The sequence below is a fragment of the Dipteris shenzhenensis genome, chromosome 14 (genome assembly GCF_047967505.1).
Source record: "Dipteris shenzhenensis isolate YYH24624 ecotype China chromosome 14, Dip_SZ_1.0, whole genome shotgun sequence".
In the NCBI taxonomy this organism is placed as follows: domain Eukaryota; kingdom Viridiplantae; phylum Streptophyta; class Polypodiopsida; order Gleicheniales; family Dipteridaceae; genus Dipteris; species Dipteris shenzhenensis.
In genome coordinates, this window is record NC_141609.1 from 31007305 (window position 1) to 31028128 (window position 20824).

General features: G+C 39.5%; 1 pseudogene; it reads left to right on the forward strand.

Annotated features, from left to right (window-relative positions):
- The first annotated feature begins 2405 nt into the window (after positions 1 to 2405).
- LOC147894465 (putative receptor-like protein kinase At5g20050 pseudogene) lies at positions 2406 to 2798 on the forward strand (annotated as a pseudogene).
- The last annotated feature ends 18026 nt before the right edge of the window (positions 2799 to 20824 follow it).

A 20824-nucleotide genomic window follows, 5' to 3' on the forward strand; every position in this document is an offset into this window, starting at 1 on the left:
AGTACATAATGCTATCAAAGACCATCAGGGAGACGGATGAGACGGATTGGCAAGAGATGTCAAGGTAGAAGTGTGGAAATGCTTAGATAAGATTTTTGTTTTTTGTGACCAAGACACCTTTAGCAAAAGTTATCAAAAAGCATTTGAAGAAGCGGTAAAGAGTTTTGGAAAGGCAATGAAAGAGGCTTGGACAACATTTAACATCACTCATTACATGGTAAGAACAATATCCTATTTTTGTGCATCTTTGTTTTTGAAAGCAAACAATATTAGTTTTAGATATTCTAATGTCCACTTGCCTATGTATCAAAACAACATATAATCTACAATCACCTTCTTTTCTTTGTAAAAAGTTACGGATGCCCTACAATTTGGTCCACAAAGGGAATGGAGAAATCACACTACATGGCATGGAATGCATTCTTTAGACATAAACAACATTTCGGAGGAAAACAGAAAGCCAATAGTAAAAGAAGTCTTCCAGTGGTTCTATCGAGGAATACTACAAAGGCTTCTAGCCAAGAAGAAAGTTAATACATCACAAGTTAAGCTAGATTTTAGATTGGCTCAAAAGGAAAGAAGGAGGCAGATTTTGGAGAACTCAAATGCAACACAAAGATATGCTGGGTGGAGTCACTCAAAGATATTTATAAACCACAAATGGGTAGTGTGACACCAAAAATTGATATTTTTATTTGGCATTAGTATTGTTTTTCTCTATGTTTGATAAGAGTTTGAGTATCAAGTGATAGCCTAGTGGCTCTCACTTATTTTTATTTTCTAAGATATTGTATGGGATTGAGAGGATGAGTGGAATGGATCATTGTAAATACGATGTGTATGAATGATAAATACCTTGGTATGGGGTGAGAGTTATTTGTGTATGGGATATTATGGGATTTTTAGAAATAGAAAGAGCGAGTCATATAAAGAGGTGGGCTCATGTCCATGTGTTCCAATAATATAAGAGAGATCACATGTCAAGCGTGTGGAAGGCATGTGGAGGAGTGTGGAGTCAAGAGAAATCCTTCTAGAATTCCTATGTGGAATAAGGACGATGTGGACATATGGAAAAGAGAGGGTCCCTATGGGCTCCATGTGGGGAGACTCTTGAGTTTCTTAATATTTTAAGAGTCTTGACCATCTTTTGATGGGACACATGGCAAGAGTAGCCAAAAAGGTGACATACGGGCTTATGTGATTGATGGGAAAAGGAATCTATAGGCAGCAATTGTAAATGGGTGAAGGAGGGTAATAAAATCTCTATAAAAGGAGTCCTCCTCTTTCTTGTTCATCATCTCTTCCACCATTAGGTCTCATGTTGCTATAGCTCTAGTCTCCTCAAGCCTCTTCCATGAGTGTAATCAAAGTCTCCTCAAGCCTCCTCTAGTCTCAAAGTCTAGGAGTGTGGAATCAAGAGGAATCAAGAGGAATCAAGCATTAGGTCTCATGTTGCTATAGCTCTAGTCTCCTCAAGCCTCCTCTAGTCTCAAAGTCTAGGAGTGTGGAATCAAGAGGAATCCTTCTAGAACTCCTATGTGGAATAAGGACGCCCTATGGGCTCCATGTGGGGAGACTCTTAACTTTCTCAATATTTTAAGAGTCTTGACCATCTTTTGATGGGACACATGGCAAGAGTAGCAAAAAAGGACATGGATGGTGACATACGGGCTTATGTGATTAATGGGAAAAGGAATCTATAGGCAACAATTGTAAATGGGTAAAGTAGGGTGATAAAATCTCTATAAAAGGAGCCCTCGTCTCCCTTGTTCATCATCTCTTCCACCATTAGGCCTCATGTTACTGTAGCTCTAATCTCCTGAAGCCTCTTCCATGAGCCTTCTCTCCCTCTTGTAGATGTTCTCTTATATAGACTCTTGAGTCCATCTCTCTCTAGTGATTCTCTCCTATGAGTAGTCTTGGAGCCTCCGCTTCCTCTTGTATGCATGAAACCTCTTCTTCTCCCTTGTGTTTGTAGTACTTTGAGTTTCATTGGAGTGGAGTCTCACTCTATTGACAATGAATATCACTTCGTATTCCCTCTCTTGAGACTCTCTTCCCTTTTCTTTCTTTCAAAGGCTTAAAAGTTCTTTCTATTCGGCCGCTCATTGCACACACATGGTCCATCTATTTCCTGAGCCACCAAGGGAGTTAGTTACCCTCTTCTAGGAAACATCTATGAGTGGTGGATCGTTGATGAAGGTGGAGTCTTGAGAGAACATCCTGCTTAGAGTTGGCGTGTTTGAAGGCAATGGCCGGATCAGGTGCTAGAAACACAGTCATACGAGGGAGAGGCACAACCAGTTTTACGAATGAAAATCTGGGGAGCAAAGGTCCTGAGCGAACCATAGAGAGGACTAGCTGATGAGCAAGTGATTGAATTATCTTCCATGCTGGTTATGACCATGCGGGGCACTCCAGGGTACTTAGCGCCCAAGTGGCTGCTATCAGGGGGCATAGACAACAAGACGGATGTTTATAGCTACGGAATACTTCTGTTGGAACTGGTGAGCGGGAGAAGGAGCGTTGATCAATCGCAGGACGATCTGGAGACCTGGTACTTGCCCGCCATGGCCTTCAGGAAGCTAAGAGAAGACAGAGGGATAGAGATTGTGGATCTTGAGGTGCAGGGCGAGGTGGTGATGAACAAGGAGTATCAGAAGGCTGAACTGAGCGTCAGCGTTGCGTTGTGGTGTATACAGGAGAAGGCAACGAGGAGACCAACGATGGGCAAGGTCGTGCGGATGCTGGAGGGGAAGGAGGAGGTGAAGGAGCCTCCCGAGTCATGCAACTTCTAGACAGAGGATGGGGGGAAGCCGATGCTATCCATTACCGTGGATCTTGAGTCGTTGATCACGATACCAAGATGACAAATAGAAGAGTATCTTTCATGGAGCTGGAATCGCTGATCTTTTCAACAGAAGATAGTAGATTGAGCTTGAGTGGCTGATTATTGTGACATCGCGAAGCTGGATCACTAAATTCAGTTCCAGCAACAGTTTGAGTGCTACTGAGAAGTAGTGCTCGTTCATGGATCAGTCCCGATGTTTGGCAAAATAAAGAGCAGACAAGGGTCTATATATTCACCTCTGCATGTGCTGTGATGATAGTGCTGTTGATTTCTTTTTGTCACGACATGTTTCACGGAATGCTCACTTGAAATTTGTTGCGCATAGAGAGAGCAAGACATCTTACAGAATCCCTAGCATGTTCGAATTTTTTGCGTCTATGATTTCGTTAGATTTGGCATAGAAAGCTATCTGGAAACATGCTCCTGCAGATCATTCACACAACGGCTACGTTTGTTTAGAAATACAACAGAGCAACCAATTTATCATCAGTTCTTGGTGCATACAGACCTAACTCTTCTCCCGCAGTTGATGCACACAAACCTGTCCAAAGAGCTAATCTAATGAAACAATACAACAGAACATGCATCAGGAGAGTAGTTAATTCTTTTCCTGCACTTCATGCAAGCAATGAGAGTCTAGTGTAGAACACGTGCGTTGATTGAGAAAATCTTATAGGCGAGCGAACAATCGGTGTGGTAACTGGTTATTTCTTTTGAGTTTTAGGAATCCTATAATGTCTGCTTACTAGATAGATCATAAAGCCAATGGGAAAATTTAATGCCTCATAATCCAAGTAAAGCTATCGAGTCCGTCTGCACCAATTGGTTGAAGCATCCTTTAAGCTTGACCCGCGTACTAAGGGTTTGAGACCCACTCCACTGGGTCTCAAGGTGGTAAAATGTCTTTATTCTAGAAATAAAAATTCATTTGGCTCACTCAATGTTGGTGGTTAGAGGATAATTCCCAATTTTGAAAGATAAGTTTTTCATATTTGTATGCAATTCGTGTTTTAATTAATGCAAATATTTTATGACTATGAGTTTTTGATTTACTGCCTAGGCCAAGAGGAGAAGGTGAACACAAACACACACACACACACACACACACACACACACACACGCATGCATACACGCACACACGTGCGCCTCTACACATACATGCACACACACACACACCAAGTGAGAGCGAGTAAGAGAGAAAGATGATTGTTATGCCCGATGGCAAGGGTTGAAATTCTACCAACATCACTAGATCTATCAAGTGTTTCATGGTCAATGTTAGTGTTGTTGGCAAGGCTTATATGCTAATCTCTTATACCAATAACACAACAAAAGGACATTTATAAACACAATAAAATAATATTTAAATGCAAGCAACATACTTCAACATATAATTATCTAGAGTGTATGTCAAAATGATGCATTCGTAGACAGTTTCATTATGTGAGGATACAATAAGCTCCCAAGGAAAAACCTCATAGCCCACACAGTCCCTAAATCCTAAAAATGACATTGAGGTGGTATCAGGGATTATGTTAATGTAATATTGTAAACGTGAACATGTTATTAACGTTGCGTACTTATGTTATAACTCACGCTAACAACGTGTGTATTATCATAACCGCAAAGATTAACCATCGATAAACTGGCTATTTAATTATCCCATTTTCTTGGCAGGCAATTTATTCGCGACGGGCTATTGCAATAGCCCAAAAGGCCCCACCAAAAGATGGCTGAATCTCGACAGGCTTTCTAAATACATAATGTAGTGCCCAGATTTGGAGAAGCATGTAGAGACAGCTCCTTGGGTAGCACACCCTTGCTAAGGCTTGGTTGTTCATTGTTCGTAGAACTAAGCTCTGAAATGATTTGTTGATTGGGCCATTTGTCCTACTCGGGCTGTGTTGGTGCTTGATATAGACATTTCTTTAGAGTGTTGATGAGACTTAGCTTGTTGGGCTATTTGTCCTTTCTTGGGCAAGGGTAGTCCATGATACGTATCATTGCAAGGACCTTTGACACTCGGTTTATTACTTGTAGGATTTGTGGGCCATTTGTCCTTCTTTGGGCAAGAGTAGTCCTACTATTTATTCTCACGTGTTGCTTGTGATTGTATGCTATTTGTTGTGTATTGTGGGCTACTAGTCCTATTATTGGGCAGTAGTAGTCCTCGTGTGTTGTTTCTAACATAGGTAATGTGCAATGGATGAATCTTGGGTTAGTTGTCCTATAGTGAGTTGGGAAAAACTAATCCTTGAGGAGGCCATTCATCTTAGTTGCATTTGTGTTTTATTATGTGGTTGACTTTTGGGCAGTACATGTCCTGAATAAAAGCTCACTATTGTGTTATTATTTTTTAAATCATGTGTATCTTGTATTGTTAGGCTTGTGTTGCAATCTATGTGCATGTATTTTTCAATAATAATTGTTATATAGGACCACATATGAAGACAATAGAAAGGCTTTCAAATTATACATTGGTAACTCCAGAGAGAAGATTATTGATTGCTACTAGGTCTCAGGTATGCAAAGGCTTATGTTTTTTTAATTTTGCAATGCATGGCATGAGATACCTCTCCAATATGCCTGATTTTCCTTATGCAAGTCCATTTTGCTATGGGATATGACTACATGAATATTGCTGCTTTATGCCATGCTCCTGTAGGAAACTTGCAAACACATTTGAGAGGTACTCTCCCCCTTCATCTGACCTTAGGCATTTTATTTGCAGGCCTATTTCTTTTTCAACCATAGCTTTAAAAGCTTTGAAATGCCCAAACACTTCACTTTTCTTTTTCATAAAATACACCCAAACTTTTCTGCTGTAGTCATCAATAAAAGTGACAAAATAATGACACCTCCAATAGATGCAGCTTTAGTAGTCCATATATCAGAATGGATTAATTCCAATGGCCTGTTACTCTCTTGAGCATGTCTAGGAAATGGTTTCCTTGCCTGTTTTTCAAATTGACAGGCTTCACATACCTTATGCATTTTTGCAACCTTGAACTTAGGCAACCTGCAATAATATTTTGGGCCTGCATTAATTTAAGTCGTTGTACATTAACATGACCAATGCGTTTATGCTAGATATCAATATCTACAACTACATTGGTCCCATGTGCAAACATTACTGCACTCAATTCAGGCATGTCCGCATCCAACGTAAACATCCTGTCCTTCTTCTTCCCTTTTGCTATCAAGTGACCTTTATTTTTCATATCCTCAACAAAGCATCCATAAGGATTAAATCTAACCTGCAAGCCCTGCTCAACCATTTGACCAACAGAAACCAGGTTCTTGGTGATATTCGGGACATGAAATACATCAGACAGGTATTTCTTTTTTCCATCTTGCATAGACAAAGGAGTTTTACCAATCTACATAATAGAATGTGCAGTATCATCACCAGTATCCACAAATCCTGGTCTTTCCATTTTCCTTGCATCCTGCATCCATTTTGCATGACCTGTCATGTGGTTTGATGCATCTGAATCAACATACCACACATCATTGCTTTCTTCTACACTTGTCACAGAATTGGTCATGTGCTACACTATAAACAGATGCTCATTTCTGTCTACTAGAGCATGCATAATTGCCTTGCTGCAATTTTCTAGTCATGATGTCATTCTGCTTTTTATAGCAGTCTTTAACCATATGACCCATTTTACCACAGTAGTAGCATTCAACATTTTTGTTTGCATTTTGGCCTCTCTGCCATCCACAACCTCTTTGGCTCCCCCTGCCTCTAAAGTTACCATGACCTCCTCCATAGGACTGGTTTTCTTGAATTTGCTGCATATTTTGATTTCTACCACAGCTTCCAAATCGGCATGCTCTACCTCTTCCAGCATTTGAGTAGAAGACAGGTTCTTTTGAAGTTCCTCCTGAAGAAGATGCACCACCATTTCTCTACTCTTCAAAAATTAGAAGAGCAATCAACCCCTCAAAATAAAAAAAATTCTCACGGATGGCAATGGATGTCCGGAATTGTGCATAATTCTTTCCTTGACCATTCAAGGTCACAAAAACTAAATCATCATCTTCCACTAGCGACCCAATAGAAGCAAGTGCATCTGCAATCTTCTTCACCTTCATGTGGTAGTCATCGATGCTCATATTTTCTCTCTGCACATTATGCAACTCCTGCTTGAGCTGCATTTTCTTGGCTTGCATATTTGTGCTATACATTTTTGTCAAGATATCCCATGCATCCTTCGGCGTGCTTGCATCCTGAATATGCACAATCATAGATTCTGAAATACTGATAGATAGCCAGTACATAACTTTTATGGCTCTCTCATGCCAGCCTTTAAATACCTGCAACTCTTGTTGATTGGGAACATTGGAAATAATTGGTTCTTGTTCAGCTCCAGTAATGAACTCCCAATAGCCTTTTCCCTTGAGAAAATTTGTCATTCTAAACTTCCATAGTTGGAAGTTGTTCTTGTCAAGCTTTTCAGTAACAATCTGTGAAAGAGCATCAGGCGCCATTAGAGAACACTGTAAAATATTCTTTCACTACAAAAAATTACTTCTTCTACCTCACAAGGGCAAATTTGCAAAATTGACAAGAGTGGTATTTGACCACACAATCACTTCCTAGTGACGATTATGCATCAACAGGCAATAAGAATGATTTTGTCACTCCTAATATCTCTGCGCATAGGAATATGATGTAATTTCTATGATAACTTTTCATCGACCTGCAGAACAGTGGTTGCACATAAAAAACAAGGCACTTTCCTGAGTACCTACGAAAAACTTCCGCCACCAAAACGGGCCCCGAAATGGCCCCGAATGCATATACTGCCCTCTCGCCACACCGCAAAGGGTGTCCCAATCTAAGACAGTGCACTCTTGCACTTTTGGACTGTGCTATCTACAAAGATTTGCTCGCAAACCCAAAAAAAAAGAAAAGCAACACTGATCCTCTTACTAGGACACCACGAACTTGGTTTGCTTTCTTGAGCTCCTTACCACAAACCGAGCTCTTATACCATGTGAAGAGAGTGGGAGAGAAGGAAGCAGTCTCACTTGCAACTTTCTCACATACACAATGGGGGAATATACACAAAGGTGGAGGCTGAAAATAGTTTTCCTCTTCTTAGTTGTGAAAGCCAAAAGAACTCTAAGTACAAAAGAATAGGTGAACCCCATATGTGGATCTCAAACCAAACTCAGTAACTAAGGTGGCATACTAACTAAGCCACTAACTAGGGTACATAAAGATAGCTGTCATCCAAATATTATTCATGGGTGGTGTACCAACTTTATCTATAGCTAATAAGTCGGTGACATAAATGCACAACGATCACCCTGGCATATCACGAGTGGAGCTCGATATCTCAACAAAAAGAACCGAATATCACTAAGAAAAGAAGCATAAGCGTAAGAGAAGCATAAGAGAAAAGAGAAGCATAAGCATAAGAGAAGGAAAAACATATGCATAAGAGAAAAAGGAGAAAGCATATGCGTATGCTTATGCATAAGCATAAGCATAAGCATATGCTCATGCATAAGCATAAACATAAGCATAGGCATAGGCATATGCTGATGAAAAGAGCATAAGCATAAGAGAAGGAAGAGGGGAAAAGAGATTGAAAGAGGGGAAAAAGAAGAGGGAAAAAGAAGAGAACGAAGAGGGGAAAAGAGATCGAAAGAGGGGAAAAAGAAGAGAGGAAGAGAGCATAAACATAAGAGAAGGAAGAGGGAAAAAGAGCATATGCATAAGCGAAGAAAGAGAGAAAAAGAGATTGAAAGAGGCGAAAAAGAGATTGAAAAGAGGGGAAAAAGAAGAGGGAAAAAGAGCATAAGAGAAAAAGAAAGAAAGCATATACATATGCTTATGCATGAGCATATGAGCATAAGAGAAAAAGAGAGAAAGCATATGCTTGTGCTTATGCATAAGCATATGAGCATATGTTCATGCATAAGCATAGGCAAATACATATGCTTATGAAAAGAGGAGAAAAAGAGATTGAAGGAGAAGGAAAAAGAAGAGAAAGAAAGAAGAAGGAGAAGGAGAAGGAGACATCTGCTTATGCTTATGTATGAGCATATGAGCATATACTCATCCATAAGCATAAGCATAGGCATAAGCATATGCTTATGAAAAGAAGATAAGGAAGAGGGAAAAAGAGATTGAAAGAGGGGAAAAAGAAGAGGGGAAAAGAGCATAAGCATAAGAGAAGGAAAAGCATATGCATAAGAGGAAAAGAGAGAAAGCATATGCTTATGCATATGCATGAGCATATGAACATATGCTCATGCATAAGCATAAGCATAGGCATAGGCATATGCTTATGAAAAGAGCATAAGCATAAGAGAAGGAAGTGGGGAAAAGAGATTGAAAGAGGTGAAAAAGAAGAGGGAAAAAGAAGAGAAGGCATAGGCATATGCTTATGAAAAGAGCATAAGCATAAGAGAAGGAAGTGGGGAAAAGAGATTCAAAGAGGCGAAAAAGAAGAGGGAAAAAGAAGAGAAGGAATCAAAAGAGGGGAACAATACAAGAGGAAAGAGCATAAGCATACGAGAAGAAACATGGAAAAAGAGCATAAGCATAAGAGAAGGAAGAGGGGAAAAGAGATTGAAACAAGGAAAAAAGAGATTGAAAAGAGGGGAAAAAGAAGAGAAGGAAGAGGGAAAAAAGGAGATTGCATCAGAGAAAAAGAGAGAAATCATATGCTTGTGCTTATGCATGAGCATATGAGCATATGGTCATGCATAAGCATAAGCATACGCAAATACATATGCTTATGAAAAGAGGAGAAAAAGAGATTGAAGGAGAAGGAGACATATGCTTATGCTTATGCATGAGCATATGAGCATATGCTCATGCATAAGCATAAGCATAGGCATAGGCATAGACATATTCTTATGAAAAGAAGATAAGGAAGAGGGGAAAAGTGAAGAGAGGGAAGAAAAAGAAGAGGGGAAAAGACCATAAGCATAAGAGAAGGAAAAGCATATGCATAAGAGAAAAAGAGAGAAACCATATGCTTATGGTTATGCATGAGCATATGAGGGAAAGAGGGAGGAAAAGAGGGGAAGAAGAGGGAATAAGAGAAGAGAGGGAAAGAGATGGTTTCTACACCCATCACTGGCATTAGCTGCAGGCCAATGCAAATAACGAAAATAACAAAAGGGAAAAAAAGGAAGCACATTCTTACCTAGAAAAGTCCCACTCGGTGTTTCGTGGAGTGGCCTTACAAAAAAGAGGAAACATATCATTTTTTTAGATAACTAGTTAGAGGAAGGAGGAGTTTGGCGAAGCAACTTTTCAAAGAGATTGGATTGAGGAGACAAGCATAAGCCTACAAACAAGGAGAATGAGGAGGAAGAGAAATACCAAAAAAAGAAGAGGTCACAGTCTTCTTTCTTTCACCAAATCTCGTTTTTTGTCCTTAACCTCCGAAAATCAAGCATGAAAATTAGCACATAGGCTTAGCAATACAAGGAGAAACATGCTTCAACACTGACAAAATGAAATCTCACAAAAAATGAACCTACATTACTGAAAGAGACACATCTTCTTGAAAAACTTCCTTTCACACAAGCATAGAGGGAGAAGGGTGGAGAGGGAGCACAAGTGTTGAACACTATATTAGAGAATTTGGGAAAATCCCAATTCCCACGAAATAAAATATAGTCACTTCAAAAGTAAATTTTGATATTTTTTATTGAAACATTAGCTCCATTGAGGACCCAAGTTTCAGTTATGTTGGGGGAGACTAGACCATGCACAATACTTTCCCAATTCCTAGAGCCCAAGCAACAAGCTTCCATATGTTGCTATGGCAAAAGGCCTTAATAGATGTGAACATGGTCCCATGGCCAAAACATTTGTTGATTTGCTAGTGAAAGAAAGATGTTTGTTGTTTCATATACATCAAAACCACAAACAAAAGCCAATTTATAGATGTTGCGTTAGGAAGATTCATTGGAGTAAATTAAATTGCAGTATTGATATATGCAATAGGATTGTTATAGAGCTTTGACATCCATCATATAAATGTGTGTTCAAAAACAAAATTAAACTTGCAACAACTGTCAGTTTATATGTTGATAAATTGCACTATTGACATATGCAATAGGATTATGGTAGAGCTTTGACATCCATCATATAAATGTGGTGTTCAAAAACACCGTTCCATCACAATAGAGCTCGTGAAACTCTCCATCACAATAGAGCTCATGAAACTCAGAGACATGGTCTTGATAAAAACCTTTTTTTTAATTTCTTTCTCGTGCTAAATATAATCAAAGCCATTGACACATAGCCAAATTTGCAACTAAATTTTGCATCACATCGTTTAACATAATCATTAACAATTCCATACTAGTATTCATACTCACAAAGTAGCTCATCTCCGAAGGAGATATCCTTTATGGTTTGCACAGTAATGTAGCCATGGGCACTCAAATCTCCTTGTGACTTTTGAGCCCAAGGTGGTAGCTTAGGGATGTATACAAATATAACATTTGTTCTTTCTTTATAATACATTGAGCTATTTATATATCCAGCAATGTTTCCATACAATACATCTCCCACAATACATTTCACATCTGTCAATGGCTCAATGAATGGATCTTCAAACATTCCATAAGTCTTCATCCTTGGGAAAAACTTGAGGAGAGATCTCCAAGTATCATAATCATACTTTGGACCATTATATACCATCAAATCTTGTTTCTTCTTGATGCTCGTATGTACAAAAAGACCATATCCTGCCCCAGGTATTGTTGATTTCTTTACTTCATAATGGATGCCATTCATTTCAAACACGTGCTCAATGGGTATGGGCAATTCATGTTTCCATAAACCATTGGATGCAGGATCAAAATTTGTAATAAGATAGCTCTTCAACTTTTTAGGACAATCTGCAACACCTATCATATGTTTAAAATCAAAGAATCATTCTTTTAGTGGAGGAATACAAACTCACATCACAAAGCACAAAGCATTTTTGCCACAAGGTACTAACTCAATGTCTATTAATTCTTTCACAAAACAAATTGAAACATAATGTTTTGCAAATCGAATCTAACCAAATAGTGTCCAAATATAAATCAAAATGTATATACAAATGTTTTAGCTGAGCATTTGTGTCTGTAACTCTAATTAACAAGATCACCCAGATTCACTAAGGGTTATCTACGCAATAAAATTGAATCAAGTTGGCTAAGAATGCCCTTGCAGCATCAGCAGTGATTCCCCTTTCCTTGCATCCAAGAACCATAGCAAAGCGTTTTGCCTCACTATCTTTCAACGGCCCCATTTTGGCAATTTTTCCTAGCATGCATTCTTCCTCTTCATTCAATGTAACATGTTGAGCATGCACCATACTTCTTGTAGTAGGACAAGTCCCTCTCACTCTAGTTTTGGTTATAGGTGAAGCAATACCTTTCTCTGTGTCTTTTTTTGAACTACGAGTAGACATATGAGATTCGACATTCATCCTTTCGAGCACTTCTTTGTTTTTTTCTTTGAATTCAAGGATCACTGGTTGAAAATAATAGAACATATCATGCCCTTCGATAATCGGAGCTTGACCAAATCTGTTAGAAGAGATGGCACTGCGCACATCTACTGCATCATCTAGCATCTGTAGGTACGGCAATAACTCATGAAGCAAAATAGAATCACCACAATCTATATCAAATTTTGTAGGGAAAATGCAATTTTCCGTTGGATTAACACAACCCGTGTAAGGCGAAACGTCAATGAACACTGTTCTTGCTGGTTTGCATTCCTCTTTGAAACAACACCACACTCTCATTAATGGTTTAAACTCCGCTTCCACATTCATCCTATCTGGTCGAATGATTCTACTCTTTGTATGCTTGTGGCATGCCATCGCACCCCAAACCATGAAGAAATGTAACTTTCTATTAACATGATGCTCCAAAGTGTCCAGCATGTGTTGCACCATGCCCTTTTCTCCTCTAGTGGACCAAATGCCAACATGGCAGTGATCGAGCAACCATTGTAGAAACTCTAAACACCCAGGATGGAGAACAAGCCAATGCTTCCCATTGTGCAAGCTCACATGTTTGTTTGACTTCGAAAAACAACGCTCGAGCAATAACCCTTTCAAATCTATTACCACTGCTAGTCTTATTTTTGTTATCACCTCTTTTGACATTATTTCTCAGGGTGACATTATGTCTTCTCCTTTATCTTCTAAGATTTCTTCTTGTACCTTGGCTTCATACAATGACATTGCATCTTCTCCTTTACCTTCTAAGCTTGCATCCACATTTGTCAATGGAACATTAACTCCAGACATTGCATCCTCAACATTTTCAATCAACCATGTTGAGCTTGGAACTTGCATGCTAATGTTCAAATTAGGCACATAATGAATCATTGGATCAGGTGTCACATATACAGGCAATGCTTCTAGCAATGTGAAATTGAGATGGCCAAGATCTGTTGATAAACAAGGAAATGAAATTCATAAGTAGAAACAAACTGAAGATTGAGTTGGAAAACCAAATTGTCAAACTTTAGGTTGTGTGCTCTCAGTGAAATTTGTTTGAGTGAAAGCAGTCATGTTTTTCTTTTTCAAAACAAAATTGGATTACTAAAAAAAAGAAAGCATATGCATAGTATACCCCTAAAGTTATTGAATCTATACCCTTTCAAGTTATTTTAATCCCCAAAACTACATATCCTTACAATGCCAAAAACCTTTGCATAATAGATAGAGTGGAGTCCAACATTGTCTAGCATTGCCCAAGTGTTCCCACTAAGAAAAGATTTGGCCAAGCGGCCAAAACATAATTGAGCATTCATATGAAGTGAATAAGTATAGAAACAACAATTTACACTAATTCATTCATCACGAAACATATTCAAGAATACATATGTTCATGTTTGAATTATGGCAATGAGATAGAAGAAATTTCCAAGTAATATTAAAAGATCCTTGGAACAAAATTAATACATCATATGGAGAATATAGCAAGATAACATATGGAAAACATGAACACCATATAAAAGGACAATTTCAAGGACTTGTTGCTTCCTCTTCTGTTTCCCAAAACTTTGAAGCGTGTTTTTGTAAATGCTCACGCTGCTCTTCATTGAAGGGTTGAAGCTCTTTTTGTCCTGGTATGGTATCAATTTCTTTATCCCCTCCACCTTCAGTTATATCATCTTCTTTTGGTACCCCCTCTATTGCCAATATTGGTTCTTGCAAGCCAGCCCATTGTCGAATTTCATGATTACTGTAAGCATACGTGCAACAAATACTTTCCACCTTTGCTAACTCCTCATAAGTCTCAACAACTAAAACAACACGCCTCTTACAATAAAGAGACTCTATTGCAGCAAGCCCCTCAGAGAGCAAGTCCAATACATACTCATCTTCTCGGCAGAAACCCATGATCATGTCTTTCATGATACTTGAACGTTTTCTTTTCAAGGACAATTCAATGTCAAATTCATCATCATCATCCTCATCACCTGATTCTTCTCCACCACTTGATTTTTCATATTTTTCATCTGCAACATATATTGATGGCTTACATTGTGCATTGGTATAGCGCTCAATATCATTGAAATGCTTTTCCTTGCTTACCAGTACACAGGCAATTAAGCCATCCATAGATCCAGTGACAAATATATCTACAGTTTCAAAATTAAGGCAACTAAAGTGTATTTTATATTGTCTGCATGTCTTATTTAATGCATTCTTCAAACATGATACATGATCCATGGTCAAGAACACTACAACAAGGAATTGCACTGGGGGAGAAGCGATTGTCATCAAGCTTTTCAACAAACACTCAAAGCGATCCTCGTTCCAATTTCTACTTCTGCTTGGTCCATACATTACGTCCAAAAAAGCAACCCCTATTGCCATTGGCTCTTGCTACACATTATGTATAAATTCCATTCCCTCCATGTTTGAACCGACTGTGTAGAACCTCCAAGGCCGGGTGGAATTCGGTCCATGACTTGAACCTTCACTTTGTTCCATAATCCACCTTAGATACCCCTTTGCAGCATCAGGCAATGGTGGAGTTTCCTTGCCCTGTTGAAGCTTCAGTTTTAACCATGAATCAGAGCAACCACGAATCCGATGATACAATTCTGGAGTAATTTTAAAATGTAATCTGCACTCATCCCAATTTTTTAACATTAAAGAAGGCCGTTCTGCCGATATAAACATATAAAGTTCTTCTTGTAGTGCAGCATCTCTCTTGATCTGCATAGCTCGTCCTTCAATATCAAGAATCATGTCATCAGTCTTTGTTTTAGTTATGACTACTCTACCTTCCTTAATGTCATTTTGAATTTGACCAATTTGATCATCACTCAATCCACGCAAGCATCTAAACATTGAGACTGTGGGTTGCCTACGGCATTTTCCATCTTGTGAATATTTTCCTGCAATGTAATCCTCAAGGATGGAGATCCAACCATCATAAATGGCATCGCTTGTAATTATCATATTTACATCCTTCGTGGCAAAGCTATTGCCCAATGTTACCTTGCCAGTGTCAATGAAATCCCTCCTACAAGATATATGATCCAACACAAGTGTATGTACTTTTGTTAGGTAACAAAACAGATAAGTGAACTCGTGTCAACTGTGCTCCCTCAATACTGTATATGTCAAAGTACCATGGTATGCTTTTTTCTCCAAATCTACTTACAACTTTCTCAACCTTCTTCACATTTGTGTCTTTCCTGTAAAAAATCCAAGCAATATACAAACTATCATCTTTATAATCTTTAATGTTAGACAAAACACATTATCAATAAACATATCTGAAATAGAATCGAGAATTAACAGCAAACATAGTGGTAGATTTGAGAAAGCACCAAGGTCTAGGGAGATTTCTTATGGGCTTCTTTTAGAGCACTGGAAAGGGAGGTTTGGACGTGTGGCAAAATCTTAAGGGCTTCTTTCAAAGCACCAAAGTTTGGGGAGATTAGCCTTGTGGCCAGATCTTGTGGGCTTCTTTCAAAGCACTAGGTTTGGAGAGATTTGGTCGTGCGGCCAAATCTTGCTAGCTTCTTTCAAATCGGTCAAATCTTTCTAGCTTCTTTTAAATCACTGGGTCTAAGAAGATTTGGCCGTGTGGCCAAATCTTGCTAGCTTCTTTCAAATCGGTCAAATCTTTCTAGCTTCTTTTAAATCACCTGGGTTTAAGGAGATTTGGTCATGTGGCCAAATCTTGCTAGCTTCTTTTAATCACGAGGGTTTATGGAGATTTGGCCGTGTGGCCAAATCTTTTCAAAGCAGCAGGGTTTGGGGAGATTTGGCCGTGCAGCCAAATCTTTTCAAAGCACTAAGGTTTGGGGAGATTTGGCTGTGCGACCAAATCTTGCTAAATTCTTTCTAATTAGGAGGGTTTAGGGAGATTTGGCCATGTGGCCAAATCTTTTGAAAGCAGCAAGGTTTGGGGAGTTTTGGCTGTGGTGCCAAATCTTCCTAGCTTGTTTCTAATCACGAGTGTCTAGGGAGATTTGGCCGTGTGGCCAAATCTTTTTAAAGCAGCAAGGTTTAGGGAGATTTAGCTGTGGTGCCAAATCTTCCTAGCTTCTTGCAAATCACCAAGGTCTAGGGAGATTTGGCTGTGTGGCTAAATCTTTTTAAAGTAGCAAGGTTTAGGGACATTTAGTTGTGGTGCCAAATCGTCCTAGCTTGTTTCTAATCACGAGTGTCTAGGGAGATTTGGTCGTGTGGCCAAATCTTTTTAAAGCAGCAAGGTTTAGGGATATTTAGCTGTGGTGCCAAATCTTCCTAGCATCTTTCAAATCACCAAGGTCTAAGGAGATTTGGCCGTGTGGCCAAATCTTTTTAAAGCAGCAAGGTTTAGGGAGATTTAGCTATGGTGCCAAATCTTCCTAACTTCTTTCAAATCACCAAGGTCTAGGGAGATTTGGCCGTGTGGCCAAATCTTTTTAAAGCAGCAAGGTTTAGGGAGATTTAGCTGTGGTGCCAAATCTTCCTAGCTTCTTTCAAATCACCAAGGTCTAGGGAAAAGATGGAGAACATGCAAGAATCAGGTACACTTTCTATTTCTTTCGTTTTCTTACTTGGATGATTGAGTAGCCATTGTTGTTCGTGAGCTTGGCTCTTTGGATTTCAAGCAGGCACGAGATTGTGCTTCCGTGAAAAGCCATGGGATTGTGCTTTCGTTTGGATGGTCGTAGTTCCAGAAACTTAAAGAAAAAGTTTCATCCGCTAGTAGGGTGGCCAAGATCCGCTCGTGGAAGTAGAGATGCCAGTGATGGAAGGAAAAGAAAAGCCACTATCCGTGCACTTAGAAGAATAGCTTCTCTAACGATGGAAGGGGCGAGGGGCGTAGCAGTGGAAGGGAGGGAGGGGAGCGCAGCAGCCGTGTGGAGAAGGAGATAGCCGTGTGGAGAAGGAGACGATGACGAGGAGGAGTGTGGAGAAGGAGACGATGAGGAGGAGGCGCTACAGCCGAAGGCAAGGACACTGTAGTAGAAGGGAGGGAGGGGAGCGCAGGAGCCGTGTGGAGCCATGTGGAGAAGGAGACGATGATGAGGAGGAGCGTGGAGAAGGAGACGATGAGGAGGAGGCGCTACAACCGAAGGCAAGGAGGGGAGCGCAGGAGCCGTGTGGAGCCATGTGGAGAAGGAGACGACGACGAGGAGGAGTGTGCAGAAGGGGACGACGAAGAGGAGGCGTTGTAGCCGAAGGCAAGGACGCAGCAGTGGGAGGGAGGGACGATGATGAAATTGCACCCAAATAGCAAACGACGAGGATGAGGATGAGAGAAAAGGAAGGGGTGGGAGGGAAGGAGGAATCCCCCAAAAAAGGATGCACCCCGCAAATAGCATGTAGAGCAAAAAAAAAAAAAAAAAAAAAAGACCTCTTTCTTATCCAACTATTGAGTGTGGAACCTATGGAATGTTTACTTGGTATTGGAATTTTAAAATCTACATAGTTAAGTGCACATTGTTAGGACAAATCTGGGATGGGGAACCTCCCGGGACCTCTCATTTTGACATAGTTTTGAAGTTTTTTGCTTGCAATTAGCTAACCAAGGGTGGAGGAGTGTTTTCCAAGAACTACCCCATCTAAGACATTGTCCTAAGGCTCTCAAACCACCCTAGTTACACATTTGAGATCTAGGAAGGGAGAGAACAAGGTGAGCCTAGCACTTCATCCCCATGAAGATGAATTCAATTCCTTCTCATAGTTTTACTTTTTATGCTTGGTTTAAAAGGTTTGTTTAGCTTTGCCTTTTAAAGTTTTGGTTTTTTTAATAGTTTTAGATTTTTAGGTTTGCTTTTAAAGTAAAAGTATGATTTTAAAGTGTAATAGCATGAATCATGAAAAGCATGTACGATGTTTTTGAAAGTAGGATCTCTAGATACTAATTTCAAAATTTGAAACTTGAAACTTGAAATTTGAATTTTCAAATTTCAAATTTGAATTTTAAAATTTAAAATTTAAATTTTGAATTTTGAACTTTAAATTTTAAATTTTAAAATTAAATTTAACTTTTGAATGTTTGAAGATTTGGCCATGTGGCCAAATCTTCCTACTAGTTTGAAAGACGCTAGCAACATTTGGCAGCATGCCAAAATTTTCCCAAACCCTGGTGCTTTGAAAGATTCGGCCACACGGCCAAATCTCCCAGAACCTGGTGATTTGAAAGAAGCATGCAAGATTTGGTTGCGTGGCCAAAATTCCCCATACCCTAGTGCTTTGAAAGAAGCCTACAAGATTTGGCCACATGACCAAATCTCCCCAAGTTTGAAAGAATGCCACAACCAAATCTTCTCAGTGCTTTGAAAGAAGTCACCAAGTCTCGAATGATTTCGCCATGCATCCAAATCTTGCCAGCTTCTTTGAAAGCACCAAGGCCTGAGTAGATTTGGCCATGTGGCCAAATCTTATTGCTTCTTTCAAAGCACTAGTGTCTTAGAGATTTGGCCATGTGGCCAACTCTTGTTGGCTCCTTTCAAAGCACCAGGCTATGGGGAGATTTGGCCATGTGGCCGAATCTTGTGGGCTTCTTTGAAAGCACCAAGGTATGTGGAGATTTGGCTTCTTTCAAACCACCAAGGTCTAAGTAGATTTGGTTGTGTGGATAAATCTTGATGGTTTCTTGAAAGCACCAGTGTCTCGAGAGATTTGGTTGTGTAGACAAATCTTGCTATCTCCCTTTCAAAGCACCATGGTCTGTGAAGATTTGGCCATGTAGCCAGATTTTGCTGTGGCTAAAATTCAAAGCACCAAGGTTTAGGAAGATTTGGTCGTGTAGTGAAATCTTGTAAAGCATTTTCATCCTAAGTCACACCATCAGATATCAATATTGAACTATAACAAATGTTATGTATGCAGGTGCCACATTGAAAGTGGGGGTTAAAGTCAACTTGCTTGTCAGTGGAAAGATTGTTGCCATTGGGACAATATTCTCTACATCACATGATGACATGTGCCAAGGTGTGCCCTTGGGAGAAAACAATGTATCAGTGGCGATCGATATTTGTATGGATGAAAGTGCACTTCTTCCATTTCCTACAATGGATGCATTCTTAGTCTATGAGGCTTTGGGTAGTGTTGTTCGTTGGAAAGCACGATCAATGAGTTGTGTGGACAATGTCAATGGAGCTATTTTACCAATGAATGATATAACATCAGATACCATTGATGTTGAACCTCTATGTGAATATGATGAGTTTTCCATTCGAGAATCATGGAAGGACAAGAAAGTTTTAATATGGGATGAGCAGAAAACCAAGAGCATTGCTGAGGGTCTTGTTTTGTATGTCTACCCATTTGAACCTATAAACTTTGAGATGCTTGGTGAAGGTAATCTGGGTGTGGGAATTGAAAAGTATCATAGTGATGTATCAGGCATCGATACCATCCACTTAATAAAATGGCCCATTACACAAATAACCTTTTTAGATGGAACTTCATTAAGAATCGATGACACCATGAATTTTCCAAGTGGTTCTAGGCAAAAGCACATGGAAGATGAGGACCCAAATGAAAAATCCACAAAAAAGAGGCGTTATTGCATGATAAAGAGGAAAGCTAAAAAACATGGCATGCCATTAGCATCATCTAGACTCACTAGGGATGCAGTCACAAAAGTATCTATGATTGATTGTTGTAAAAAAAATTGTTGTCAATTTGCCGATCATCAAATGATATCCAAATTATGCATAGAGTATTGGGGCCAAAGTTTGGAGGCTCGCACCAATTATGTATATGACACTCTTGGGGTTGCTTGTCGAAAAGATGACAATAGGCAATTCAAATATGTCTTTTCATTGAATGGTATTCAAGTTTGTTGTAGAGCATGGTATGAAATGCATGGTATTCCAAAAACAACATTTTATCGATACAGGGAGCAATTTGAAATTGGTATACGAAGGTGCATGCATGGTAATAAAGGCATAGTGCGGAGAGGTTGGGACCACACAGAACTGGGTAGAGCCATAATCCAAGATTTTGTGGATAACAATTCTGAGCGTATGCCACACAAAAGTAGAACACTTCAGGATGGATCAAGGGAAACACAGCTGGTGATACCAGATGTATACAAGCAGGTTGATATTCTCTATGAGGTTAACATGCAATTAAAGCATAGTTTGGGTTGTAAGGAGATGTCAACTTCCACATTCAACCGTATATGGAACTCTGAATTCAAGCATGTAACTTTGTCAAAAACAAGTGAATTCTCTAAGTGTGGTTTATGTAGTGCAATCAAGGCTCAGCTTGCAGCGACAAAATGCCAAAATGAACGTAATGAGTTGATGGAAGATAGAAGAAAGCACATGTTACAACAAAAAAGTTGTAGAAATGTGTACTACACTTGGCGCAGATTTTCTGAAATGTATCCTCAGACATACTTGTGCATTATCCATGATAAGATGGACCAAAAGAAGACAGCCATCCCTAGATTATGCAATCGTTCAAAGGACACAGACAAATCCTTTCAGCTCCCAGTGGCTTTGAC